The sequence below is a fragment of the Sus scrofa genome, chromosome 12, assembly GCF_000003025.6.
Source record: "Sus scrofa isolate TJ Tabasco breed Duroc chromosome 12, Sscrofa11.1, whole genome shotgun sequence".
In the NCBI taxonomy this organism is placed as follows: Eukaryota; Metazoa; Chordata; class Mammalia; order Artiodactyla; family Suidae; genus Sus; species Sus scrofa.
Window position 1 is genome coordinate 51,984,809 of NC_010454.4, and position 14,064 is coordinate 51,998,872.

Consider the following 14,064-nt stretch of genomic DNA (forward strand, 5'->3'; position numbering starts at 1 on the left):
CTTGTCATAAGTGGGATCGTACAGCCTATCACCTTTCGGAACTGTTTTGTTTTTCTCACGCAGCACAATCCTCTGGAGAGTCATGCAGTTGTCGTATGTGTCAGGAGTTCATTTCTTTTCATTGCTGAGTAGATTTCCTTCCCTAGTATGTATGTTGCACAGTTTATCTGTTTACCAGCGGAAGGACAGGTGGGCTGATTCCAGCTATTGGCTTATTACAAATAGATCTGATATGAACATTAGCGTACAGATTTGTGTGTGAATAGAAGACTTCATTTCCCTGGGGAACATTGCTCAGGAATGCAATTTCTGGGTCATGTGGTAGTGACATGTTTATGTGGGGGCCTTTATCTTTGGGTAATTCTTTGAGTTTATCCTGTTTGGGGTTTGCTCAGGTTCTTGCATGTGTAAGTTTATGTCTTTTGCCAAATGTGGGTCATTTTCAGCCATTCTTTCTTTGAGAACTGTTTCAGCCTCACCTTCTGGGTCTCTGATGACACAATGGTAGAGCTTTTGTTATAGCCCCACGGGTCCCACAGGAGACTAGTTCCTTAAGTCTTTTTTCTCTCTGTTGTTCAGAATGGGTGATTTCTATTGTTGAATCTTCCAGTTCACTGATTCTTTTCTCTGTTCCCTCCATTCTGCTGTTGAGCCCATTCCCTGAGCTTTCCTTTGAGTTATTATATTTTTCAGCTCTAGAATTTCCATTTGGTTCTTTTTTTTTTTTTTTTTTTTCCCATATGGCTGCACCAATGGCATATGGAAGTTCCCAGCCCAGGGATTGAATGAGACACAGCTGCAACCTATGCCACAGCTGCAGCAATGTCAGATCTTTCTAACCCACTGCACCAGGCTGGGGATCAAACCCATACCTCTGCAAGTGACTCAGGAGACTAAGTCAGATTCTTAACCCCCTGTGGCATGGTCGGATGCCCATTTAGTTCTTCTTTAGATCTTCTATTTCTTTGCTAAAGCTTTCTGGTTTTTTCAGTTACTTCAAGCATATGCATAATTTTTGTTAGGGCATTTTTATTATGGCTGCTTTAAAATAGTTTTCAGGTTATCCTGACATCTCTGTCCTTTAGACGGTAGCAGCTACGGATGGTCTTTTTTCATTCAGTTTGAGATCTTCTCTGTTCTTGGTATGAAGAGTGATTTTGAATGACATGAACATTTAAAAATTATTTTATGGGACTCTGGATCTTATTTATTTATGTATTGCTTGACGTGGGATCCCAAGTCCCAGACCGGGGGATCCAGTTGGGATGCAGCAGTGAATGCGCTGAATCCTAGCCACTAGACCACCAGGGAACTCCCTATGGATGTTATTTAAGCCTTCTGTGTCAGCTGGCTTTTCCTGCCACTGCTCTGGCAGGAAAAGGGGAGGTGCTTCCCCTTTCCTGGCAGGTGGAGGTAGAAGTTCAAGTTTCCTCTTCAGCCTCTGTTGACGACTGAGGGCTGAGGGTGGGAGTTCCACTGCCTCACGTGGTCTCCACTGCCACCTCAGCGATGATGGCCTGACTGCTGCAGAAGTGAGTGGAATTCTGACTCTCAAGGACACCACCCCAGCAGGGAGGGGGAGGGAGGCCGAATTCCTGCCAATCTGGCTGGAAGTCAGGTTTCCACGTGGTATCCTGGAGTGGACCCTGCGTGTGGGAGGCCTCATTACCAGCTGGCTGGGGTGAAAGTCCCCACTCCCTACCTGGCCCTCTCCGCAACCACCCTGGCAGGGATGTTGAGTGCCTGTGATTGGCCTGGGGAGAGTGGAAAGCTAGGCTCACCACTTAGCCTTCGCTGGTGTGGGTGTGGGTGGGGCCACAGCTTTTGTGTAATATTTGGCTGGAATCGAGTGGTTCTTTCTGAAGTTTTCTGCCTTGTCAGGCTGCCCCTTTCCTGGGGAGAAAGGCAGGCCTTCGTTGGGGCTGGGTCTGCAGTGTCTCCAGGTTGCGGCCTTCCTTACCTCCAAGCCTGGGACACTCAGGGCAAAAAGAAAAGCCAGGGAAGCCCATTGCTGTGCTGTTTGTTCCTTGGGTCCTGAGGTCCCTGGCCATTCTGCCTTCTCTTCACCTTCCTCTTCTTAACATTTCTTTGTCTGTGGTTTCCAGGGCTTTAGTTGCTGTATTTAGCAGGAGGAATAGGAAAAAGCACATCGACTCTGTTTTCCCAGGAGCAGAGATCTCTCAGGTGAGTTTGACTAGCTTTTTATTGCATACTTCTTTTTTTCTGATATAAATCTTTAGGAGTTCCCATTGCGGTAACGAACTCAATTAGTATCCGTGAAGATGCAGGTTCCATCCCTGGCCTTGCTCAGTGGGTTAAGGATCTGTTGTGAGCTGCAGTGGAGGTTGGCAGCTGCAGCTCTGATTTGACTTCTAGGCTGGGAATTTGTACATGCTGTGTGTGGCCCTAAAAAGACAATAAACAAACAAACAAACAAACCTTTATTTAAGCAACTTGGTAACATTGAACTCTAAATCCTTAAGACGTTCTTGTTTATTTTTTCATTAAAGCACAGTTGATGTTTTCTTTTCTTTTTTCTTTTTTCTTTTTTTTTTTTTTTTTTTGTCATCTTTAGAGGGCTGCACCCTCGGTGTATGGAGGTTCCCAGACTAGGGGTCTAATCGGAGCTGTAGCCACCAGCCTACGCCACAGCCACAGCAACGAGGGATCCGAGCTGTGTCTGTGACCTACACCACAGCTCACAGCAACACCGGATCCTCAACCCACTGAGCAAGGCCAGGGATTGAACCTGCAACCTCATGGTTCCTAGTCAGATTTGCTTCCGCTGTGCCATGATGGGAACTCCAAAGTACAGTTGATTTAAAATGTTGTGCCAGGAGTTCCTGTCATGACTCAGCGTTTAACAAACCAGCGTAGGATCCATGAGGACATGGGTTCAATCCCTGGCTTCCCTCAGTGGGTTAAGGATCCAGTGTTGCCATGAGCTGTGGTGTAGGTTACAGACTCAGCTTGGATCCTGTGTTGCTGTGGCTGTGATGTAGGCCAGCAGCTACAGCTCTGATTTTGACCCCTAGCCTGGGAACCTCCATATGCCACGAGTGTGGCCCTAAAAAGACAAAAGAAAAAAAATGTTTTGCCAATTTCTCCTGTGCAGATTATTGCACACTTCTAAATTGACTGCAGTAATGCATCCCATGTATGGTGTGGTGGTTAATTTTGTATTGGTTTGGCTGGGACTCACCATTTAATATTCTGCCTCATCTGCTTTATCACTTTTTCTTTCTCACATGATTTTTTTTTTCTGAACCATTTGAGAATAAGTGGGAGACCTCATGTCCTTTACCACTAATATTTCAACATTTCCTAAAAATAAGGACTTTTTTTTACATAACTGCAGTATAATTATTAATTTCAGGCATTCCCCCCCCCCCACTTTTTCGACCTGCACCCCAGGGCATATGGAGGTTCCCAGGCTAGGGGTCTAATTGGAGCTATATCCACCAGCCTACACTAGCAAGGCTAGGTCTGAGCCAAGTCTGCAACCTACACCACAACTCGAGACAATGCCAGGCCCTTAATCCACTGAGCGAGGCCAGGGATCAAACCCTCAACCTCATGGTTACTAGTCTGATACATTCCTGCTGCTCCACAATGAAACATCCATGACTCTGACATTTTTGAAAACTGTAGTCCAGTAATTACATAGAATATCCTTCAGTTATATAGAATTTCCTCAATGTATGTGATGTTTCTCATGATTGGATTTGCATTTTTTTTCTAGCAGGAACATTACATGAATGCTCTGTCTTTCTCAGTGCATCTTATCAGGTGATACGGTATATCAATAGGACCCATCACTGGTGATGTACAGACATTGAGAGCTTGATTAAGGGAAATCTCCCTAGTCCTCTCCATTGTCAAGTTTTTCTTTTAATTTTTGTAACTAAGAAGCACTTTTCGTGGGGAGATACTTTGATAGTATTTGAATATCCTATCCTCAATCCAACTTAAGCCACAAGAGGCAGCATCCATTGACAATTCTTGCACACATCAGTTGTTGCCAAAAAGGTTGAAAAACTATACTTTTCTTTAGGTGACTTAAGTTTATTCCTTTTGTCTTGTAACCAAAAGAACCTGACTAAAGCCAAAGTTAGAATGGAATGTTTCTATCAGGGGTTTGTATGGCAAAGCCACTAATTGGCCAACCCCTGGGGTCTCTCAGACTCTCTGCATGGGTGCTCCATTGGGGGGTGGGCGGGGTGTGATGGTTTGGTGGCTGTAGCTCTGGATCATTTCTAAGGTGGCGGGGGGATTGTTTTTGAGTGCTCTAGACTGGATTAGTTACTGTATTATAAATTCCTTACTATCTTGCCAAACCTGTACTGATACTTTGTTTTAGTATATGTGCTGCCAAGCAAGCACGGATACTTTGTTTTAATGTCTGTCTCCCTCCCTAGAGAGTAAGCTTTGGGACCTTCGGAAACATAGCCCTTGATCTAAGGGGTAGAAACTGCCGCATGGATTAAAGGAGAAATGACCACGTCAAATACGACACCTCTTTGGCTTGTCTCGCTGTGTCTCACGTCTCGGTTTTATATGCTTCCTCTGGCATCTTTTTATTATAGTCTTAATACTACCTGCACATTTTGCTGAAAAGATGCCATTTTTTGGAGCCTGAATTTGCCCTGCTCTGTCACTCAACACCAGTCCAGCCACTTTCCTGCAGGGGTAACATTCAGTGTTGTGTGTTTTGCAGCTCCAGTGCCTGGCACGGTGTTTGATAAATATTTATTGACTGAGTGAGTGAATGTAAGTAGGGGAGGCAGACAACAGTGGGTAGGGTCTGCGATGTCCTGGCTGAAGAGCAATTCTTGACTGTAATGTGCTCAAATCCATCAGTGTTTCCCTTTATGGTTTGCAGTTTCATGAATTTAAGAAAATTCCATGAAGGAGTTCCCATTGTGGTGCAGCAGAAACAAATCCGGCTAGGAACCATGAGGTTTTGGGTTCGATCTCTGGCCTCACTCAGTGGGTTAAGGATCCAGCATTGCTGTGACTGTGGTGTAGGCTGGCAGCTGTAACTCTGATTCGACCCCTAGCCTGGGAACCTCCATATGCCGCAGGTATGGCCGAAAAAGCAAAAAAAAAAAAAAAAAAAAAAAAAAAAAATCCATGAAACTAACATGACATTGTAAATCATACTCCAATATAACATAAAAATTAATAAAAAGGAAAAAAGAAGAAATTCTATCCCAAGGTCACAAAATTACTCTCCTATATCTTCTTTTGTTAGCTTTATAGTTTGGCCATGTGTTCTAAAGTCCTTAATCCATCTGGAGCTTACTTTTTTTTTTTTTTTTTTTTTTTTTTTTTTTTTGTCTACCCCCTTGGCAGGTGAGAGTTCCTGGACCAGGGATTAAACCTGCATCTGAGCCACTGCACTGACAACGCTGGACCCTCAACCCATTGAGCCACATGGGAACTCTGGAGCTCAATTTTCTATACGGTATGAGGTAGGGCTATAACTATTTCTTTTTTTCTCTGTAGCTGAGGGGGCTACATATCCCCTCTGCTATTCTAACCTGATCCCATTAATGTCATCTTACCTTTATCCTGTCTCAAGTTGCCCTCTGCGCACAGGATGTCTCTGCACTCTGTTCAGTTTCAGTTCCCTCCTTTGTCAGTTACTGAGCAACACCACTTGTATTTGTGTGTGTGTGTGTGTTTGTTGTTTTGCTATGGCTTTTGTGGTATGTTTTACCATCCGGCAGGGTGATTCCCTCCTGTTTCCTCTTCTTTTTCAAAGACAATGCAGCTATTTTTGACCTCTATACCATCTATACATTTTGGATAAGTTTGTCAAGTTTCTGAAAATTTAACTTTTATATCATTTTAAGAAGAATTAATATCTTTATAATATTGATCCGACCCATCCAAACAAGTAGCTCATCTCTCCATTTACACCAAACTTTTATATCTTTAACAATTTCAATTTTTGGAATTCCCTGGTGGTGCAGCAGGTTAAGTATCTGGCATTGTCACTGCTGTGGTGCAAGTTCGATCCCTGGCCTAGGAACTTCTGCATGCTGCGGGTATGGGCAAAAAAAAAACACCCCAAACCAAACAGCTTCAAGTATTTCCAAGGAAGGTTTTACATAAATGTAAGAAACATTCATAATTAAGTTCTGAATACTATTGTGAAGGATACTTTGCTTTCTACAATTCCTAATTAATTATTGCCAGTGTCAAGAGAGCTATTAGTATTAAATTTTTCTTGTATCCAGCAAAGTCCCTGACTCTCCTAGGGGTTTGAGTAATTTGCTTATTGTTTCTGATTGATAGATTTTCTTTTTTTTCTTTTGCTTTTTTAGGGCCACACCTGCAGCACATGGGAGTTCCCAGGCTGGGGAACTAATCGGAGCTACAGCTGTGGCCTCTACCCCAACCACAGCAACTCAGGATCTAAGCCGAGATTGCCACCTACACCACAGCTCACGGCAACACCGGATCCTTAACCCACTGAGCAAGGCCAGGGATTGAACCCGCATCCTCATGGATCCTAGTCGGGTTCATTAACCACTGCACCACAACGGGAGCTCTCTGTTCCTGATGGATGTTCTACATGGGGAATCTTATCATCACAGGTAATAAAACATTTATCTTTTACCTTCCTGTATCTGGCTTATTTCGTTTTCTTAGCATATCGGTCAGGACCTCCAGTATTGCAGTAGTGGCAGTCTGTCTTATACCCATGTATACAGGGAGATCATCATTAAATATATTAATTAGGAGTTCCCATCATGGCGCAGTGGTTAACAAATCCAACTAGGAATCATGAGGTTGCGGGTTCCATCCCTGGCCTTGCTCAGTGGGTTAAGGATCTGGCATTGCTGTGAGCTCTGGTGCGGGTCGAAGATGCAGCTCGGATCCCGTGTTGCTGTGGCTGTGGCGTAGGCTGGTGACTACAGCTCCGATTGGACCCATAGCCTGGGAACCTCCATATGCCTTGGGAGCAGCCCTAGAAAAGGCAAAAAGACAAAAAAAAAAAAAAAAAAAAGAAAAGGCAAAAAGACAAATAAATAAATACATATTTTAATTATAGGTTTTAAATATGTAGTCTTTTTCAAGTTAAATAAGTTGTTCCTGTTCCTAGTCTTCTGAAGTTTTACAAGATAAAATTAGGTCTCAGCTGCAAGTAACAGAATACCAGCAACAGTGTCTTAAAACCGAAGGGCTATAAAATTGGGTTGTGATGATCATTGTACAACAATAAATGTAATAAATTCATCAAATAATATAAAAAAATAAAGATGAAAAAAACCCTAAGGGCAGTAACTTCTTAACAAACAGCTGGAGGTGGACCAGGTCAGGCTGGTCCAGCAGCCACTCCGTAGAAGGAACCTATCTTTCTCTTTTGCCATAGAAAGCTCAGGACGCTGGCTTCTTGTCCTCGTGCTAGTCACCTCATGGTTGCAAGCTGGCTGCCACATTCAGAGGCATAAATCCAGTGGTGAAGGAAGGGAGCAGGAAGAGAAGCACACTGCTTTACCTTAAGTGACTCTCCTTTCAACAGCAAAGGATAAACTTTCCCAGTTGCCGCCTTCCCCAGCAGACTTGTCCAAGTGTCATTGGTCAGAAATGGATCACGGCGCTTCTGGCTGCAGGAGAGGTTTGCGTCTGAGTGTCTGGCAGAGGAGCGGGGAGGGCTGTGACTAAGAGTGACTCATTTCTTGAGGCTGGGTACACGCTGCTCCCAACGTGATGGAGTTGTCAGGAGGGAAGGGTGCCGGGCCACATACCATCCTTGCATTTCTGGGGCAAACTTGGCTTAATCAGACAGGGCGATTTCTTTTCTTTTCTTTTTTTCACCTTTTAGGGCTGCACCCATAGCATATGGAGGTTCCCAGGCTAGGGGTCTTATTGGAGCTGTAGCCTCTGGCCTACACCACAGCCACAGCAATGCGGGATCTGAGCCGAGTCTTCGACTTACACCGCAGCTCATGGCAATGCCGGATCCTTAACCCACCAATCGAGGCCCGGGATCGAGCCCGCAACCTCATAGTTGCTAGTCAAATTTGTTTCTGCTGTGCCATGATGGGAACTCCTGGGCAATTTCTTTTCCAATAAATGTTTGGTTTTGGTTGGCTCATATTTATTTAGAATTTTCACATTTATGTTCATAAGTGAATGAGGCTTATATTTTTATTTTCCTGTCTGTCTTTAACTGGAGCAAAAATTTCATAAGTCTAATTGGCCTGCCTTCCCTTTCTATTTTCTGGAACAAATTATATAAAATACAGATGAACTGTTCCTTGAAAGACTGGTAGAACTCCTCCATAAAGCTGCCTGGGACTGGGTTCGCTATAAGGAGAGAGCTTTCATTTCCATTTCATCACTAGCTATTCTTTATCTCTGCTTCTTTCTGCTGCAGTTTGGTAGTATTTTTTCCTTTTTTTTTTTTTTTTTTTTTTTTGTATGTATACTTGGCCCTCCATATCCACAGATTCTGTAGCTGCATCTGTGGAAGGCTGACTATATTTAAAATGCTCTTTAAGAATTACAGTCCCGGAGTTCCCGTCGTGGCGCAGTGGTTAACGAATCCAACTAGGAACCATGAGGTTGTGGGTTCGGTCCCTGCCCTTGCTCAGTGGGTTAACGATCCGGCGTTGCTGTGAGCTGTGGTGTAGGTTGCAGACGCGGCTCGGATCCCTCGTTGCTGTGGCTCTGGCGTAGGCCGGTGGCTACAGCTCCGATTCAACCCCTAGCCTGGGAACCTCCATATGCCGCGGGAGCGGCCCAAGAAATAGCAACAACAACAACAAAAGACAAAAAGACAAAAAAAAAAAAAAAAAAAAAAAAAAGAATTACAGTCCCATGAGTTCCCTGGCAGCTCAGCAGGTTAAGGATCTGGTAGTTGTCACTGATGTGGCTCAGCTTGCTGCTGTGGCATGGGTTTGATCCCTGCCGGGGAATTTCCCCATGCTATAGGTGTGGCCAAAAATAGATATAATACCAAGATCTATTCTCTATAAGTAGTCCTCTATTATGCATTTATTTATTTTATTTTATTTTATTTTATTTTATTTTATTTTATTTTATTTTCCTATCTTTTCTCTTTAGGGCCATACCTGCAGCATATGGAGGTTCCCAGGCTAGGGGTCTAATTGGAGTGGTAGCCTCTGGCCTACACCACAGCCACAGCCATGTAAGATCTGAGCCACGTCTGTGACCTACACCACAGCCCACGGCAATGCTTAATCCTTAACCCACTGATCGAGCCAGAGATCAAACCTACAACCTCATGGTTCCTAATCGGATTTGTTTCCACTGCACCACGGCAGGAACTTCTATACTTTAATAAAAATAATTTTTAAAAAGAAATAGACATTTTCATCCATTCCCTGTACCCCTTCCCATCAGTCCTTGTAGCCGAGCCACTGCTGATCTGGTTTGTGTGCAAATCTTTTGCAGACCTAAGCTTTCCTCTCTTTTGGATAAATACCTAGGAATGAAATTCCTGGGTCAGGTGGGAAATGCCTGCTTTTAACTTTGTAAGAAACTACCAACTTCCCAGAGTGGTTGTCTATTTTATAGCTCTACTTTTAAAAAAATCAAGCTCCACTTTTAATATTAATAGTGTAATTACTGGAGTTCCCACTGTGGTGCAGCGGAAACGAATCCAACTATGAACCATGAGGTTGTAGGTTCAATCCCTGGACTTGCTCAGTTGGTTAAGGATCTGGTGTTGCCGTGAGCTGTAGTGTAGGTCGCAGACGCGGCTCGGATCTGGCGTTGCTGTGGCTGTGGTGTAGGCCTGTGGCTACAGCTCCGATTGGACCTTTAGCCTGGGAACTTCCATATGCCTCGGGTGTAGCCCTAAAAAGACAAAAAAAAATAAAAATAAAAAATAAAAAAGGAGTTCCCATTGTGGCACAGTGGAAACGAATCTGACCAGGAACCGTGAGGTTGCAGGTTCAGTCCTTGGCCTCACTCACTGGGTTAGGGATCTGGCATTGCTGTGAGCTGTGGTGCAGGTCACAGACGTGGCTCAGATCTGGCGTTGCTGTGGCTGTGGTGTAGGCCAGCAGCTGTAGCTCTGATTAGACCCCGAGCCTGGGAACCTCCATATGCTGCAGGTGCAGCCCTAAAAAAAAGGCAAAAAAGACAAACAAAACAAAACAAAACAAACAACAACAACAACAACAACAAAAAACCCAACACCACATGGTGACTGGTATGGAGTTTTTTTTCTGGTACCAATTACTCCCAAGGACTTTCTCCTTTACCCAGGTCGGGTACCTGGCAGAGAGCGAGACCTGGGGAGGGCGAAGTTTTCACCCAGGGCCTGGTGGTGCCCTGGATGCCCTCAGCCACCCCGGATCCCCCGGGGACCCCCAAGGGGACTGCTGTGCTGCCTCCCTCCCCTTCCTTCCTCTCTCCCTCTTTCTCCTCCCCCCACCCCCACGCCCACAGTTTGTTCCTAGGCTAGAGACAGAACGAATGCCACGGCGGCCACCAGAGACACAGCAGTGACAATGCCAAATCCTTAATCTGCTGAGGTACCAGGGAACTCCTGCCCTCTCTCACTCTCCTTCTTTCCCTCTCTTTTTTAAAAAATTTTAAACAATTTATATGTATATATATATATAATACACATTCTTTTTTTCATACTCTCTTCCATCATGTTCTTCCCAAGAGACTGGACAAAGTTTCTGTGCTGTAAAAAAACCATGGAACATTTTTTTTTTAATGCATGAAACCTTTTTTTTTTTTTTTTTTTTTTTTTTGCTTTTTACGGCCACATCCACAACATATTGAAATTCCCAGGCTAGGGGTCAAATCAGAACTACAGCTGCCAGCCTACACCACAGCCATAGCCACGCAGGATCCAAGCCGCGTCTGCGACCTACATCACAGCTCAAGGCCATGCCGGATCCTTAACCCACTCAGCGAGTCCAAGGATCGAACCCGCATCCTCATAGATACTAGTCAGATTGGTGTCACAGTGGGAATTCCAGAAAGTTTTTGATTTTCACTGTCTTTCCATACTCTTCAGTTTTTCTATCGATGTCTTGTGTTGCTTTTTTATTGTCAGAAGGATCTTGCTCGGTATTGTGTTATGGGACTTTTGTGTTTCCTTTATACTGGTTTATTTTTCTTAAATCCTCATATTTTTAAGCCAGAAAAGGAGGATTTACGGGAAAGCTACCGAGGTACGTCATTCAGTCAAAGGAATGGTTGGGCAGCCGGCCTGCAGGAGGAGACAGGCACAGCTGGGCCTCAGGAATTTCTGGAACTGGCGCCGGGGTGCTGGAGGCCCTTGCTTGTCTCGACTCGTCCTCCTCGTGTGCATCAGTCGCATTCTCTCTCTCTCTCCACGTGAAATTCGAGGAATGAATGCGGCCACCTCATGCATCAAAATTTCACATCTCGTGGCTCCTCCAGCAGAAGGAGCCAGACTTCCTGAGCTCCTGTTTGACCAAACGTTCGGGAAGATCTTCCTTTGGCCCGGCTTGGGCCAGGTGTGCTCCTGGACCCACTGACTCCGGTCGGGTCAGGGAGTGTCTCTAAGGACCTGGCAGCTTCTGGGGGGTCACAAGGATGCAGAGGAATGCCTCTCGGCAAAATGGAGGGTGCTGGAAAGATAACACGTTGGTTTATTCTTATTCACTTGTCCTGTAAATGTGTGTCGAGCCTGTTCTGTCCTAGGCGCCGTGCCTTGACCACAGGAGCCCACAAGCTCTCAGGGATCTGAGGGCTGGGGTCTGAGGGGGGGCGGACAGGCTAGACATCACTGTCTGCCACCCCCAGCCCCATCCTGGCTCAGCCGGACCCACTCTCCCCACTCACGGAAGAAAGAGGAGCCCCTTCTGTTGCAGGTACAGGGGCCTCGGTGGCCAGCTTGGGGATGTTTGCTCTGTGACACAGAGCCTGGCAGGCCCGGCGCTGGGGCAGTGCAGCTGTTCCGAGCTGCCAGCCAAGAGCCTGGAGGTGAAGGGAGTGGCTTCCTGTTGAGCCGAGGTCTTGGGCTCCAGCTTGGAAGTCAAGGCGTCCCCAGAAACAAGACTGGCCGGGAGTCCCCTGAGCTCCACCAGCAGTTTTTTCATTGTAAAACTACAAAATCCAGGGAGCTCCTGCTGTGGCTCAGCGGGCTCAGTGGTGTCTCTGGAGCACTGAGACACAGGTTCAATCCCCAGCCCGGCCCAGTGGGTTAAGCATCTGGCATGGTCGCAGCTGCGGCTTAGGTTGCAACTTCAGATTGGATCTGATCCCTGGCTCAGGAACTCCCTATGCCACGGGGCAGCGGCCAAAAAAGGCAGGGGACGAACCCTCGAAACTACAAAACCCAGGCCTGAATCAGATGCCTGGGTCCACCACCTGGCAGGAAGTCCCAGCCCCTCAGGCACTGGTCATCCGGAGCAAGCATGGGAGAGACGGTGGCCCAGCTCCGGGATGGGGGTAAAAGCCACTCCTGGAGACACCCTAGGGGAAGAGGTGCTGACTCTGCAAGAGACGCCCAGCGGGATTCACTGGTCTGAGCGAGACCTCCACCCACGAGCTACAGCCCCCGGGGGACTCCGCAGCAAAGCGCGCCCCTGTAGAGTGGGATAGATGCCTGGGTCCACGACTCAAGCTGCGGACATGGGTTTGGGCACCAGAGATGAGTAATTCTACCTACTGTCCCCCTACCCCAAACTGCTCTCCTGCATGCAGGTTGCTGGTCCAAGTGTGGTTTTGCCCCACTATTGTATGGTGTGTGTGTGTGTGATATATATTGTTTAGAAGTGATTAGCTAGTGATGGTGATTAAAGTGAGGGTTTAGCTCACGGTTTGGGGGATGGACAGAAATCACACCTGAGGGAGTTCCCGTCGTGGCGCAGTGGTTAACGAATCCGACTAGGATCCATGAGGATGTGAGTTCGATCCCTGGCCTTGCTCAGTGGGTTAAGGATCTGGCATTGCCATAAGCTCTGGTATAGTCGCAGATGCTGCTTGGATCCCGCATTGCTATGGCTGTGGCGGAGGCTGGCGGCTACAGCTCCAATTAGACCCCTAGCCTGGGAACCTCCATATGCTGCAGAAAGCCGCTCTAGAAAAGGCAAAAAGACAAAAAAAAAAAAAAAAAAAAAAAAGAAAGAAAAAAAAGAAATCACACCTGAGGACCCTGGACTCTGAAGTTGAGAGCTTTCTCGAAGGGCACCTGCCACCATCACTTTGAGCAGCAAGACCTTAAGTTTCAGTCCTGCTGGGAGGGATATTGTCTCCAGTCATGACAGTGAGGATGGGATCATGGCAGGGTGTCGGGGGAACTAAATCTGCAGAAAGCAGGCTGGGTTGGTGGGGGCTGGAAGGCACAGCAGTGTGGCCACACCCACCACCTTGGTGCAGCCTCAGACCCATGTCACCCACCGCCTTCCATGCCTGCACTCGCAGCCTCTTAGCATCAGGCAGGTGGCGTCGGCAGCAAAGGCTGAATTGGCTGCATCTGCAGAAAGAAGCCAAGAGGTCAGTTTGGGGCCAGGACCATGGATGAAATGATGCAGAAGCCACCAGAAAGCAGAAACCACACAGTAGAAAGAGGATATACAAAGCAGAGAGAAAAGGCTGGCATGGGAGGAGCCCAGAGGTGACAGAGCAGAGGTGGGTGTGGCCAGTCCCCAGTCCAGGTTGTCCCACCCATGTGGAAGCTGACATGTGGAAACCCAGCCCACGTGGAAAGCTGACTCTTTTCTGGGGGGTGGGGGAGCTGCGCCGATGGCACCCAGAAGTTCCGGGCCGAACCTGTGCCACTGCAGCCACCTGAACCCCTGCAGACAGTGCAACCCACTGAGCCACCAGGAAACTCTCTGGATCTGACTCCTGTAACACAAAGAAGCTAAGTGACAAGGGCTACAGCTACCTACCTCCAGCTCCCATGGCTTCTGCTTTTCACCCTTGGTCAGTCGTGGTGTCACTGTTTATAGGTGTCTCCCTCCTCTTTGGGGCCACGGCTTATTCACCTCTTTAATCAGAGCATCTGACCCTGTGCCGGGAACCTTGTTGTTTCCTATTAGCGTTTGAACACATATCTGCATTTATCACAACCACCCTTGGCCCAGCCCT

The 14,064-nt window shown here is 46.6% G+C and overlaps 1 long non-coding RNA gene across 7 annotated transcripts; it reads left to right on the plus strand.

The window, feature by feature from the left end:
• LOC110255314 lies at positions 749-11,644 on the plus strand. 7 transcript variants are annotated; one of them, XR_002337343.1, is made up of 5 exons: positions 1,569-2,184; positions 5,356-5,467; positions 6,333-6,605; positions 7,385-7,630; positions 11,141-11,627. It is a non-coding gene; the product is annotated as an uncharacterized LOC110255314 (long non-coding RNA). The 7 variants fall into 7 exon arrangements; XR_002337345.1 differs by having other exon boundaries at positions 11,145-11,627; XR_002337344.1 differs by lacking the exon at positions 7,385-7,630 and having other exon boundaries at positions 1,573-2,184; positions 11,145-11,627.